The sequence below is a fragment of the Centropristis striata genome, chromosome 4 (assembly GCF_030273125.1).
Source record: "Centropristis striata isolate RG_2023a ecotype Rhode Island chromosome 4, C.striata_1.0, whole genome shotgun sequence".
In the NCBI taxonomy this organism is placed as follows: Eukaryota; Metazoa; Chordata; class Actinopteri; order Perciformes; family Serranidae; genus Centropristis; species Centropristis striata.
Genome location: NC_081520.1, coordinates 25,111,483 through 25,126,712, shown reverse-complemented (window position 1 = coordinate 25,126,712; position 15,230 = coordinate 25,111,483). Strand labels below are relative to the sequence as shown.

The following is a 15,230-nucleotide window of genomic DNA, read 5'->3' as shown; positions in this document are numbered from 1 at the left end:
GACATTTTGTTATATATGATCTGTCGACCAAGGAAACCCTATGGTGGTAGTTTAGTAATAGTACCATATCGATTTCTTTCACAAAGAGTGAGAGAAATGTACATGTTTAAACTCCTACACGTCTTTTAATCTATCTAAATGTTGGTAATTCCAATCAATTGAAAAGACGTGAACTGTTTTGAGGTGTAGAACCGGGACAGTGAACTCGACCAGCGGTAACCTGAACGCACCGCAGCCCGGGAGTAAAGTCAGCTGGGTGACGCTCTCTCACTGTACAGGAGGCTGGAGATAAAAAGACCGACACACACTCCTCCCACTGTTCACTACATTGAAGCACTCTACCCATGTATGTGTCGCTGCTCACACAGTTACGAGGAGACACGCTGTATCGGACCAAAATCAAAGAGGACGTAGTAACTGAAAATGTCAAACAGGACTTATTTTTTTTGTTTTTTTAGCTAACCTGAGACCGAAGCCATTGACCCCGTCCGTAACGTTTACTCCCCCGGCTCATTCTCCTTTGTGTTGGGCGTAAAACTTCGGCTCTGTCAGCATTTACCGTTACCGACCACCCACCTCTCACGTTACCTTTGACACGGGTTGTCCCCGTTTGACTCTCGGGAGGAGGCATTTCACCAGAGTGAGAGAGAAGAAGAAGAAAAAAGGCTTAACTTTACCGTGTGCAGCAAAGCTAAGTCAGGAATCAAAGAAGAGGACAGACAGGTGAGTGTGTAACGGGTTGGTTTGTTTAGTTACCTGTCGGTGAGTCTTTGGCTAAGGTAGATTGTTTTTTGTAATCAAAGCAGTTTTTGCATTTACATGCCTCACTACCTCATGTTTAAAAAATGTTTTAAAGAGCGGTATTACCGTAATACTAGCGAAAAATACTACAACGTGCTTATAATACAAGCGAATACCCCTCACAAGTTATTCGGATTTACATCAGGGATGGGCAACTGGAGGCCCGGGGGTCACATACGGCCCGCACACTCACTTGAAGTTGCCCTCAGTACAACTACATGCATTTGAGCATGAAATCTTAAAAGTGCTGTGTACAAATGCACAAAATTACTTCTTGCAATTAATGTTGGTCTGCTGTTCTTGCACTAAAAAAAAAGAAATCACGGTTTTTTTATTTGCTTCAAACCTTTTGTATTCCTATTCATACTGTTATGTATGCATTTGAGCATGAAATATGTTAAGTTACTGCACTGTAAACATATTTAAAATTGCAGTTTCATCATATCTGGTTAAGTGCACGGTCCTATATGTGGCCCTGTGATAGTGTTGATTAAAAATTGTGGCCCCCTCCACCATTTAAGTTGCTCATCCCTGGTTTGGATTGTTTAGTTACCCGTCGGTGAGTCTTTGGCTAATGGTAGATTGTTTTTTTCTTAATCAAAAGATTTTTTGCAGTTACATACCTCACTACCATATGTTTAAAAAAGAGCGGTATTACCATAATACTAGCGAAAAATACTACAACGTGCCTGTAATACAAGCTAATACCCCTCACAAGTTGTTAGGATTTACATGTTTTGTTGTCGTTGCACACGTTTTAAATTCAGAGGTTGGATTTTTGGCATCCTCACGTATTTGGCATCCTCACCTGTTTATTGTATTACCTAAAACTTTGTGTTTTTAGTATTGACAGTGCTTATCCCACTGCTCATGTACACCCAAAGACATGGGACACACCCATGAATCCAGTTAAAGTCAGGTTTTTCCTTTTGGTCAAAATATGGATAGATTCACACACCTGAGTTGCCCATCCTTGGTATATAACCATCACAAAGTAATGAATGCATGTGTAACGGCATAATGCAAGTAAAGCCAAAGAGGTTGAATGTGGTCTCCTTCATGCACATTCACAGTATTGTGTTTTCTAATGCACATCACTTTTCCCACTGTCCTGCATAATTCATGGCACCATTTATTTTTCTTTGCAAGGCGGAAGATTGTCAATTTGGTTTTCCTGGTATGTTGGTATTACAAGAAAGATTGCATGGTGTTTTGTGCAGATCATGGGATAGCTTATAATATTTAGGCTATTTTATGTAGCACTTCATCATCAGAGAGAGTTGAATCTCGTGAACATGTTGGAGTTTCATGATCTTAAATCTTTAGCCATTAGAGAGGATCCATTTGGTACATTGTCTCTTGTTTTTAGATCCATGTTGACACTTTCCCATCTACACCTCCAGTAAAAACAGCAAACTCTTATTTGCTTTTGTTAACACTTTCAGGTGATAGATGACATTTATTTGCATCCTCTAGGTATGTCAATAATGACTTTTAAAGGGATTAGAACTTGCTTGTTTCAGTAGACGATGACTCAGGACAAGTCAAGACTTAAAGTGTCCATACAAGGCTTTTTCTTTTTTATCGCTCTTTTACAACATCTATAAATGGATTGAAGGTCTTTGGTGTGGAGAGTGTTTTGAGCTTCTTTTTGGCTTGTATAATAGAGTACTGTCTATGCTTCTGCATAGTAAGTGGCTCCTGTCCTGTCCTGCGGGCAGCTAACACTATGAAAATGTTTTCAGATCATGACATTGAAACTCCTACTGTATGCCACCGTGAGAAAATAAACATCATGCTTGACATTCACATTGCTCCAGTTTCAGTTGAAGGATTTCTACAAAAATAATAATACAGGTTAGCTGGAAAAGAACATCAACAATAACATACCATATAACATTCTAGTGATCTTTAAATTTCATGGGATAAGAGTAAGGGGAATATGGGAGACTATCGATAAAATAATATACAGGAAAAATTTTAACAAGTTTTTACCAAACCACTAGCTAACATAACAGTATGTACCTACAATCAAATAAAAGCTAATTTCCCTTATAAGTTATTAGGATTTACAGGTTTCTTTCAGCCAGGATTTTCCTTTTGGTCAGATTGATTTACACACCTGAGTTGCCCATCCCTAGTATAAGCCTGTCAAAAATAATGAATGCATATGTAGCGGCATAATTCCATTAAAGCTACAGAAGCTCAACGTGGGCTCCTTCATCCATGTGCACAGTATATATTTGTGTTTTCTCATGCACATCACTCTTCCCACTGTCCTGCATAATTCATAACACTGTTCATTACCTCTGCCAAGGAGGTTATGTTTTTGTTTCAGTTTTATTGTTTGTCAGCAAGATTAAGAAAAATGTACTGGCACTGAGACTTTATGAAAAGTGGATCCTGATCACTGACAGAAAATAGTTTTTACTTTTCTGTGAAATGGAGCATGTGCTTGGCTGAGATCCGCACTCTCTGAGTGAGTGCCCTTCAAATTTGTCTTCTGGGCTCAGATTGTCCTTAGTATGTTGGTATTCCTAGAAAAACCGCGTGTCTTCTGCAGATCATGGGATTGCTTATTACCTCTGCCAAGGAGGTTAGGCTTTGGGTTTGGTTTGTCAGCGGTATTACAGAAAAACAGGACCTGGTTTTCATTAATGTTGGTGAAAGGGGGTAACATGGGCCAAGAAAGAACCCTTACAATATGGAGCAGATCCAAGTCATGGGGCAGATGCACTTTTGTTAACATTGTGAGATGGGGCATGGCCTTGTTGGAGGTCTGCACTCTCCAAAATTCTAGTAACTTATGATGAAGTAGAGGGAGAGGGAGTTAAGTCTGTTTATCTAAATTTCAAAAATAATTAGTTTCATCATCTTAAAACTTTTTTCCACTGGAGAGGACCCATTTGGTATATCATCTCTTGACACTTTCCCATCTGTCACAACTGCACCTCCAGTAAAAACGGCAAGCATTTATTTGCTTTTGAAGCTTCCAGTTGACAGATGACATTTATTTGCATCTTCCAGACATGTCAATATTTACTTTTAAAGGGATTAAACAGTTTGTTTCAATAGATGAATGACTCAGAATGAGTCAAGACTTTAAAAGTGTCCATGCAAGACTTTTTATTTTTTATCGCTTTTCTACAACATCTTTACATGGATTGAAGGCCTTTGGAGTGAAGTGTGCTGAATACTATGTTTTTGAGCTTCTTTTTGGCTCGAACAGTACAGTACTGTATATCCCTCTGCATAGTAAGTGGCTCCTGTCCTGTGGGCAGCCAGCACTATGAAAATGTTTTCAGATCATGACATTGAAACTCGTGTTGTATGTCACCATGAGAAAATAAACTTACTTCACTCCTGACATTCAAATTACCCCATTTCAGCAGAGGGACTTTTTACAGATTTAGATTTTGAGGTTAGCTGGTAGAACAGTGACATAATATATACAGTTCTTCAAATTTGCTTGGATTAGAGCGGGATATGGGTAAGGTGTTGTGTTTCAAAAATGTAGAGCCATGCTGAAAAGGCCTGGGCTTGTTTAAAGAACAACCTAGAAATGTTATTTTAGGAGAATAAATGGAGAATAGGGAGATATAATGGGTCAGAACAGGAAGGAATGTGGTGTGCTGTGTTCACAGCAGTAATCCACTTACTGGTTAGTGACTCTTTTACACAAAGTCCTCTACATGCATTGTACAGCTTTTATACCATTTATTTTTCATGCAGCTTTTAAGTTTCATGCATGTTGCTGCTAATTAGACATGAAGAGTTGCACTGTGCAGACACCAGCCCCACCTATTGTCCATTTAAGTTGGTTATTGATTCTGTGTCCCAGACTTTCTGCTTTTCATGGCTTACATAACGTCCGCTGTGAACTTATGTTAATGTACTATATCCTTAAATAGAATCTTCCAAGAACAGAAATGTATTCATCCTGCAATAGATGCAATATCCTCTCGGTTATTTGCTAGATTTATATACCGAAAGAAACACATCTATAAGATCCGTCAAAGCTGTGCAGAATTATCCAGAGGGAGTGCAAGTCCAACTTGTCAAAAAATAACCCGTTATTATTGGCTGCCCTGTAGCCATGAGGTCAAGCCCAGACCTCTCTGTCTCTCTTGCTACCTCTCACTCACACACAACCACACATGCTCATCTTCTGTGCCTATCCCCAGCATGGTTAATGAACCTCTGTGCTATTAATTTCTAGGAGCCACGTGAAAAAAAGCAAACCATTTTCATGTTTTCACTTGCTTAAACAATGTGACTCAGTTGAGGACTATAATGTTTGCAGTTGCATTCAGTATCCCAATCTTTCTTTACTACAACCAATTTTACTTCGTACAAATATATTTTTTGCCATTTTTGAATAGGGTTCATAGGTGATTTTGGACCAGAGGAACTTTATTCCAAAATTCTTAGTGAATGAACGATCTGAGTACTAAAAATGCCTTTTTGAGGGACTTTTTAGCCCCTATTTCAGAGTAAACAGCACAAGTTCAACCTCTGCATTTAACCCATCCCTTTAGACAACAGTGAACACACACCATGCTGGGAGCAGTGGGGGGTCAGCCCTTGACCTGTCAGTCCTGGAATTCGAACCGTCGACCCTATGGTTACAAGCCCAACTCCAACTCCTATGCAACGGACTGAAAATTATGAATAAAAATTTTAGATTTTGCAAAACAGATAATGAAGAACACACTCAGTGACAGGCACTCCCATGATAGAGCTTTGCATCACCATGCAAACAAGCTTAACAAAGACTGAATATAATTAACAATAGGTTGAAGTTGGATGATTTGCTAACATGATGAAAATCACTTGTTTATGCAAGACCAAGTGACGAGTCAGCTCTTTATCTGGATGTGATATCACGCACCAAACATCTTAACACGAGGGGCGAGGAACGTAAAGGACTTAAGTCAACATCCTTCAGTCCGTGGAAGAACATGATGGTTTTAGCTTATCATTCATACTTCTAATCATTTGTTATGCATGTAACCAATGACTATTGTGATTCAGAGTTACTTCCTAAGTGCAGCAGTTACTGGAATGGTATTTTACAGTACTAGAGAATTATGAGTAATACTCATTTACAGACAGAACTGGTTTCTGCTGTTTCCAGACAGCAAAAGAAAAATAGTCAGAATATTCATTTAGCAAAGCATCCTTTACCCCTACTCCAAGAAGGTTGGAGCCCTGCTGTTCCTGAGCAAGTACCCTTTGTGCCAAACATGCTGTGAAGACACAGCAAATTCTGTCAGTATAGAAAAGTTCAGCATTCAGTTATACATAAAATCAGTGTGAAACTACCTGAAAGACTGTTGTTTCCATTACATTGTTGTCAAATTGAGCCACGATAAAAGTCAGAGAGGGAAATTTTAGAAAGCCTCACTTTCTCTGCCTCCCCTTAGTTGAGCAGATGACATTCCCACCTCTAATTGCTATTAATGTAACCCTTACAGGAAAACAGGAGGCTTTGGATCGCTGTCTATGCAAGTTTGCAACTTGAGCTCTCCTCAAAGTCCAAGGCTCAGACAAACTGCACAGTTATTCTGTCAAAGCTGAGGCTCCACTTTGAAAAATGGCAAAATGACCTACCTGACTGGATAACAAGTCTGCTTGTTTTCCTTTCATTCTTGGGAATTTTCCCACCATTTGACACCCACAACTCAAGAGAAAATACAGGTTTTTTTTTTTTTTTTAGATAAAAAAGATTTTTAAGTGTTTAGGGCTGATTGTCTAATCCTCTTAACCCATTTAAGCCGGGAAAGCATTACCGCATTTCTCCCATTAAAACCGGGGGCGCTGTTGCGGTATTCTACCATTAAAGCCGGGAAAGCGGATATGTTGTTTTGTAGGATTTGTAGTTTTTTTCCACCTATTTTCGGTCTCTTGGCCAATAAATTGCATCAGCATACACGTGGGAGTGTCGCAATGCAACATTGGACTTTTCCAGAACTTTGAAATCATGGCGGAAGACGACTGTAGCGGAGGAGCTCAGAAGTAAGTGACGGAAGAGATCTAGATGAAAAAAGCACCAACGATTTCATTGCTGATCCGGACTTTGAACCCTCGGAACCAATCGACCGGGATTTATGGATGAGTAATATGTTTTTAGACGACATATTTACACCGATGAACAGACAGATTTGTGGCCATCTGGAGATAATAACAATAATAATACTAATTGATTGTGATGATGACATAAGAAATCATGACTGTTTATGTCTTATATTACTTTATGCGTCTTGAGTATCCTGAAAAGTGCAATATATATAAAATGCATTATTATTATTTATTATTATTACAGTAGGCTAATGACAACTGTGTCTACTTCTTCCAATGGTCATATCATGTTTACATCTTGCTAATGGGCATGTATTAGTATTATGCATAGGGTTTTTATTGAGTCATCATCACATACAGGTATAAACAGTAGCTTACAGTCCAATGTAATTTCAATATAGTATATTATGCATAGGGTTTTTATTCAGGTATCATCACATACAACTGTAAACAGTAGCTTACAGTCCATATAATGTTTTACATTTTTATTGAAAATAATGCTGCTCAGTTGGTAGAGCACCTGCCCCATGTGTTGAGGCTATAGTTCTCACTGCCATTTCCTGTCTCTTTTAACTCTCCTGTTCAATAAAAGGCGAAAAGGCCTTTTTTTTCCCTCTATTTGCTGAGTTTGTTGATTTTTAGAAAAACTTCACAGGTTCAAGTCACAGGTATAAGCTCTCAAATACTTTTTGAATTTAATTTCTATCTGCTACACAGGCAAAAAAAAAAGAAAAATCTATTATTTAGTAGGCGTTGACACTTCTGTTGGATTTCCAGAAAAACTTCAGGTTTTAGGGGGTGATTTTAAAATCGCCCAGAGGTTTTACAGGCATTTTTTCCAGGCGTTTTAGGCCTAAATGGGTTAACTTGAGAGACTTTAGGGAGAGTTTATTTAGGACACTGGACTTGCCCTTTTTATATAGTTTTTAACCTTTGTATTAATCCCTGTAATATAATATAAATAAGCCAAATGTTCATATAATGAGAAAGTTAAGTTTCCCTCTTACATAGCCTAGTTCACCATAGTGGCACCTGCCTGTCTGGCCCTGCCTCCTGGGCTCAGACAGCAGTCACAGTAGAGGACATAACTCGGTGTGATGTCAACACACAGATGGTGGTGAGGAGCCCTCATGTAGACATACAGATGGCACCTTGATAAAACAGACTAGTCCACACACAGCAGTCAGACTGAGGAGGCCGGAGTGAACTAGGCCAATGGAGTTGTCCATTTTCAGCACACAGTACAACAATGGTTCCCACCATGTCTCTGCATGCCACGGATGTCTTTGTCAGCTGTTTGCTTTCCAGGCCACAGTATCAGCACTACAGTATCACCTTTGATTAGGAACCAGGATACTTTTTTCTCAATCCGAACAGGCACACAGGACAGGTCTAGATATAACCTTGTCTGCCATTGCTTTATTTTCTTCAGGCCTCACAGAAGAGCATGATTTTCACCCATCCAAAGGGCTCAGTTACTGGTTTGATGACACATCTCTGTTGATAGAAAGGATTTCTTAGTGATTTTGACCGTTCAGGGACCCAACACCCCCTTTCTGTTGACATTTTATGGCAAAAGCAGTCAGGAATACAAACATTTGCTGAATAAAATCCTGTAGGCCCAACCGTATGGGGGATCTGTAAAGAACATATTGTAGCCTTTAGAAAAACATTTTAACTAGACTGGAGAGCTCCGACAAGTGGTTGTCATCCCCTTAGGATATACGCTTTGACATAAAAGGCCTTTTATAAAATAGACCATTAACTTTATCCATAGCCATTAGTAATAAGTATCCATAAATATCTGCCTGAGTTTTTCTCCATCATTACTAAATTCATGGACCATTTTATAAGCAGTTTGGTGAATTAACAATTATATGCTTGGATAGCTGGGGCAGGCTGTTAAATTAATGCTGCTGATATGCCAGGCGAGCTGGGCATGGAAGCTCAAAGCTTTGTTCTCTTTCATTATCAAAGCTTTTATAATCAGAGAAAAGCAACATCAAATCCAGATGAAAGGATGATGTAAAAAAGGAAACCTCTTCATATAATGCTTGAATATAGGATGCAGATGTTGTACACCTGCTGCTGTTTATAACAATAACAGGCTGGTTTAGTTTGACAAGACATCTGTCTATCTGTGCGGGATCCACCTCCTGTCTAGAGTGCTTCCCTTCACTCTTTCCCCTGAAATCCGAAATCACAGGCTGTACTGTAGTTGATGAGAAAAGTGTGGTGCACATATACATTAAGCAGACGATTCCATGTCAACCAATTCTTAGGGTGCTAATTATTCAAACCCACGCACCATCAGCTGCCTAAACAATGCCATGGTGGAGGTTAGCATTGTCACCTCACAGCAGGAAGGAGCTAGTTTGATGCGTCATAATATTGACGTTGGCGTTTCTTTCTACATTTTCTTTTCCGCCTCATCACCAAAACATGGGTCTGGGTGGTCCCCTTATGGCATATTCCAAAACATAGGAATTCTGCTTCATTTGGCCTGGAAACCTAGTCATGATACCGAACAGGTGTTGGTCTAACTAGATTCCTACTTTCATGGTTCATTGGTTGAGGCTTCAGGGGAGAAGCACAGCTTTTGCAGTACCTGAAACATCTAAATCAATAATGACTTACCATGCCATCCACAAGGTTACTGCAAAGCTCCTAATATGGCTTTATTGCTCACTGTACCTATTGCTTTGTCAAGCACTGTCCCTGCAGCATCAAGCCAGCTCACTTTTCTATCATCTTTGCTGAGATGCCAAACCTTTCTTTGGTCAATGAAGGTGGCTTCATACTGTAAGGTAAAGCCCACTCTTCGGGGGATCATTTTCACCTTCAGATGAAAAATGAGAGCAATATCTCCACATACCACTTGACCTACTTATACCGCTGTTGTTTATCCCGCACTGAAATGAGTGGGTGGTTTTCTCTCTCTTCCCCCAGTCATTTTTTCCATTTTGTTTTGCTCTAATAATGGAAATGAGTGACAGTAATAACACTTCCTCTTCCTCCTGTCAATTTTTTAATTTGAAGACACTGATGGTGTGTGATGAGATTAATTCTTCCTCTGATTATCTCTGACCCATATTTTTTTCATATTGATGAGCTGTCACTTTGATCAGCGTAGTGTCAGATTGTCTGGTTGTTAATGTACCATACTCCTCCCATCAGCTTAACCAGTTCTGTTGCTGGTCGCTACCATTGTGACTGATAGATTTCCAGTTGTCATATCATGCTGTCGGTCAGTTATAGTGATATAGTGTCTTCTGTTCACTCACTTTGCATTTTGTTAATTGATAAAAATAAACTATTAACATTTTTTTTATTGAAAGCATTCTTATTTTACAGAATTTTTTCACACCTGCCAAAGACTTTTGCACAGTACTGTATATTTATATAGGGTATTTTAGAGGCCGCTTAAAACTTTCCAAATATTTATGAAGTGGAGAAAATTAAAAGACATCTTTTGGTATTGGCTAAGCAATCATCAAGGGGAAGAGTTGATTCAGAGAATTGGATTTGTCAGAAAAATTGATTTGTGCATTATCGGCATGAACAAATGACCCAAGGGAAGCCCATGGTCCATGGACTGACCCCTGAGAGACTCCACACAGCAGAAGAGCTGAGGAGGATGCATGATTTTTGATGGAAACATTGAAATATCTATTTATCAAACGTGAATGAAACCAGTTTAAAACTGTACCAAAAATGCCAACTCGGCTACGCAACCTATCAACTAATATAACATGATCGATGGTTTCAAAGGCATAGAGTTGACCCGGTGTTGACCGGTGCTGAGGTAATTGATTTCCAAATCACCATTCAAATTCTAAAAAACAAGAAATTGAGCTCCTCCTGTCCATGGACGATGATACAAAAGCATAGAATAATAAGAATAGAATATTCACCTTTGCACGCACTTTTATGCATTCTGAATACTGTGTTTGTGGTGGGAGTAGGCTGTGACCTAAGACAGGGAATTTTGTGGGAACTCTTATCACAGGGCCTAAAGGAGGGACGCATATGAGCTACAGTGTTAAAAATAATCTGCAGGGAGATGGGAGCAAATTCAGACAGTGACATAGGCCGTTAGAATTGGATGGGTGGTAAAACAGTCAAGGGAGGAGTGTCTCCCCTCACAAAAATTCTTCTTTCTCAAGATGGTTTTGAGCTCCAACTGCACTGCTCTCTACCTTGTATGGTATAGGCCTGAAATCTTTTAAATCTCAGGTTTAATGTCTGTCTTTGTTGTTTCAAGCTGCTCGGCTCAGTTGGCCAGAAGAAGACCTCAATCATTCTCCAACAGTGAGCTATTGTTTATGCTCCATCAGGCTGTCTTATCCTTGTATTTAACAGCTATATTGATATGGTGCTGTTCTCTAAAGCTTTCTTCACAGAACATTTACTCACAATTATCGTTCTACAGTACATGGATCTGTTGGTTTCAGAGTCGATAATCATTAAATACAAATCATGACCTGTCTTTTATCATAAGCACAGGATGGACATGAACACCCAGCAGCCCTTACGTAAATGTTTTGCAACAGCCCTCTATCCTCATTTGTCCGACCAGAATGTTCTGGCACCAGCACCTCTCAACAACTATGTGCTGAATACTTTTTTCACCTTGATGTCATAAGCTTGAGAGAGGTAGAGAAACTTGAACATTGATGTTACTGAATATTCAACGAGCCTCAGGTCTTGTATGCTTGGAAATGAAACTGCTTTCATGCTCATGAATATTCTTAAGTAATATGTCAAGGAATATTCTTAAGGTCACCAAACTGACTTCAAAGAAGTAGAGGTGGGCTGACAAAGACCCACAGAGATGTCGCCTCATAATACCTTGAGTCTGCTGTTTTAAAAGACGCACTTTACACACCAACTACAGCCACCTGTGGGTCTGACTTAATATTTTTGTGCATAAAAGTAAATACAGTAAAGTATAAATTGCATAGGCAAATAAGACATATTGTCATGTAATTTGTGATCAATTTCTCAAATCCAGCTATTAGTGATTGAAATTAGGAAATACCTACACACAAAAAGATCTTTCATCCAGTGTGGAAAGAAAAGACCTCGGGTTAGGGTTATCATTTTCCTGACATCAACCTTTCCTAACACCAGAGCAAACTTCTTGCACTCGATTCTGCGTCGTCAGTGCTTATTAAATCGCTTTGTGCTTACCTGCAGCTCCCTGATCAGTATCCCTACCTTCATCTTCCAATAATGTTCAAGAACAGGCTGCAAATTGTATCACCTGTCTGTTTGTAGGTGCAACCCTTGGCAGTGCTCATAAAGTGGGATCAATGGTGTGGATTGATTCCACCATAGAGCAGTCATTTATCTCCCAAAGCGCACAGTTAATTTGAACTCCAGACAGGGTGAGTACATGATTCAAATCAAACTTTGCTGGAAAACTTTAAATCTCACCCTGTGGACCTGTGACTGACGGTCTTGGGAAAGTTGATGTTTTTATCACTGTCACAAATCAGCTCTCCTCTCATGTGCAATAGTTGTCACTAACTGGCACAGCTGACTGGATTATTTGAGAGTGGTTTGTGGTGGAACATAATGTCAGACTCGGGATCAACAGGAGCTGTGGGCCCGAGGCTGTGGCCATTAATTCTCTGCCCTCCACCAAACTGACTCATGGGAGTGATTTAAGGTTTTGGTCAGAATTATGTTGATAACTTGAGTTGAGCTGATTATATTTATGGTTGCATTCTGGATTAGATGGAAACATGCCAAAATGTGTTTGTGTTGGTAATGCAGAGGCTTTTTACTTGAATTGGAATTAAGAGATTGCAGCGCTAATTGAAAAAGCTTTATTTGCACTGCCTTGCTAATATATTGCATGCTATACCTTAAGACCATGTTGTCCTTTCATGAGCTTGCAACCTCATTTGGAAGGCCTAGTTAGCATTTACTTGTTTGACTAACATTATGTTACTTGGTCAAGCGTTCCTCAAAATGTCAAGGAGAAAGCCTGTTATGTTTTCCAACAGAATGTAAAGTCGTAGAGAAATTTCTCTTTTTTTCCCCAACCTCAGGCAAAATGTTTTGTTTAGCAAGTGGGCAAACACTGCCGGGCGTGGTGGTGCCTGAACCAAAACATGCAGGATTTTGTATTCCTGCAAAGTTAATCTTGTAATGTTGTATCCCATCTAGTCAAAGAGTGTTAGTGTGAGATGTTTTTATCAGGAGAAACTTCTAATTTCCTCACAGTTACTATATGCACTTAGATACTAAGTGATTTGGGTTGCTGTTTTTGAGTTGAATCCTTCTTTTAGGGGGTGGGTACAGCTTTATTGTGTGATTATTAGTTTGATAATACAGGAGGAAGAAACTTAAATTTATGTTTTGAGGTCCTCAGAAGTCATTTAGTGTGAAAAAGCTAATTGACATGGTGGACACAAGTCGTTCCTTTTGTTTTTATGGAGCTCGCTGCATGATTGCCTTTGAAATGTGTGGTTACATTGTGAGCAAGATATTAATTTAGTGCTGCAACTCTCCTGCTAGGATTTAATGTAAGCTCTGCAGTCTAGTCTTACATGTCCTCTTTTCCTCCTTCTCTACAGCTCTCCTTTATGAATAGCCCTGATTTAACAGAATGATTTAGTGACCATAATTTACCCTTGCTCTTTAGGAGTTATTTTTGTAAATGCATACACTCATAAACACTATGCAGTCTACACTTGGCCAGTTAGAACATGCTTTCAGATTTTTGGTTTCCCAGGAAACTCACCTTGTTACATGGAAACAGGAATTAAATAAAGTAGCGAGAAGCTTTACTGCATAGTGTTTGTCTCTCTTTATTATCTGTGCTCACCTGTGTTTATAAAGCTGATGAGCCATTCTTATTTAACTGTAGCTTTTCAGGTTGATCAAGAGAAAATCCGCCGTTTTTAGGATTTGATGAGAGATTTGTTATCTTATACAGCAAACAAATATTTTATACTCAAACCTAAGATACAAAATCTTAGATTAGCTATGGATACAACACAATAATGACTGAAATTCATAGTTCATTCATTCAAGTGTATACATTTACTGTTCTAAACACTGATTTGTTCAGCTAAAAGGAAGAAGAGGTGGGAACCTGAGAAAATGGTACCAAGAGTATTCGGTAGAAGGCAATGGATCCTTCATGACTTTATTGCAAATGTTGCCAAGACTCTGTAAATTTTCTACAGCTCGAGCACTCAACATTCAGTGCTGAGCCAGCTTTAACTGCTCTGATGTAATGACTCTCTCATTGCTTGTTATAATGGGCTTTATCACCCATGTGTCACTAATCCGCAACGTCACTGGCATCTTCTGATTCGGCATAGTTTAGCCAAGGCTCCATGGTGCTTCATTACTTGGTGTCCATTGCACAACTCAATAAGAAATTCAGATCATTCAAACACGACAGGGATCAGGGAAAGAGTAAAGTGGAGGCCAATTGGCAGAAGAATGAACAGATTTCTTGTAATGCAGGTAGATATTTGTGTGTATACATTTTTTATATAGATATTTACTACAATGACCAAGGCATTCACAGTTCATAGCTCTGATTCCATTTTTTACATTGACACTTACACTCCTTTACAACCAATGTGAACCTACTTCTTTTGCTGGGCTGGTGCTGGTTCAGTTAGTTCAACTTGCGAACCTTCTCAGAACCTGTTTGCTTTTCCACAGGTTTGAAAACCACGTCATTACGTCACTGTCTGCTTACGTCTCCGCTCTGTGCAAGCATAATAACAAAAATGTGTTATTATGAGTACATCACCTCTTTACAAATGTTGCTCCTGGCTTTGCGAGCCTACATTGGCATCCTAACACGACTGGTACAACACATTTGTTCTGCTTGTCTTGAATGCGTAAGATGTTGCTTTTAGCCTTTGTTGTAAGCTAATGTTAGCCTGCTAATGCAAGCCTGTAGCAATCGCCTTGCAGTTAAACAAATCAATTAAATTGAATGATGCACAGTTTAGTTGCTCTTGTTTGTCACAATAATCCTGGCCCTAGCCCTTGGCATAAGTGGACAAGAGTTGGTGCCGCTCTTTAACCAGTTTTCTTGGCCGAGAGACTGTTCTTTGGCTGTCAAAAGTGACCTGGTTCAGGGGCGTCCCGGTGGCTCACACTGGTAGAGCGCTTACCACATGGCCGTGTGCTTGCTGCAGCGGACCCGGGTTCGAATCCGGCCTGAGGTCCCTTTGCTGCATGTCTTCCCCTCTGTCTCCCCCTTTCTATCTGTCTCTATCAAATAAAGCAGTAAAAATGCCCAAAAAAAAAAAAAAAAAAAAAAAAAAAAAAGAGTGTCGTGTCTTGGAAAAGTCTGTTTCATCATGCAG

The 15,230-nt window shown here is 39.4% G+C and overlaps 1 protein-coding gene across 4 annotated transcripts in view; it reads left to right on the top strand.

Moving 5' to 3' along the window:
* The first annotated feature begins 296 nt into the window (after window positions 1-296).
* The window catches only part of gdpd5b (glycerophosphodiester phosphodiesterase domain containing 5b), a 54,528-nt gene continuing 39,594 nt past the window's right edge, over window positions 297-15,230 (top strand). For 2 of the 4 annotated variants that reach the window (XM_059331013.1, XM_059331015.1), the window contains exon 1: window positions 298-723. The gene's annotated coding sequence lies outside the window, so the exon portion shown is untranslated. Of the gene's footprint in view, window positions 724-15,230 lie in introns of all 4 variants that reach the window. The other 2 variants (XM_059331012.1, XR_009394149.1) reach the window with 2 other exon arrangements.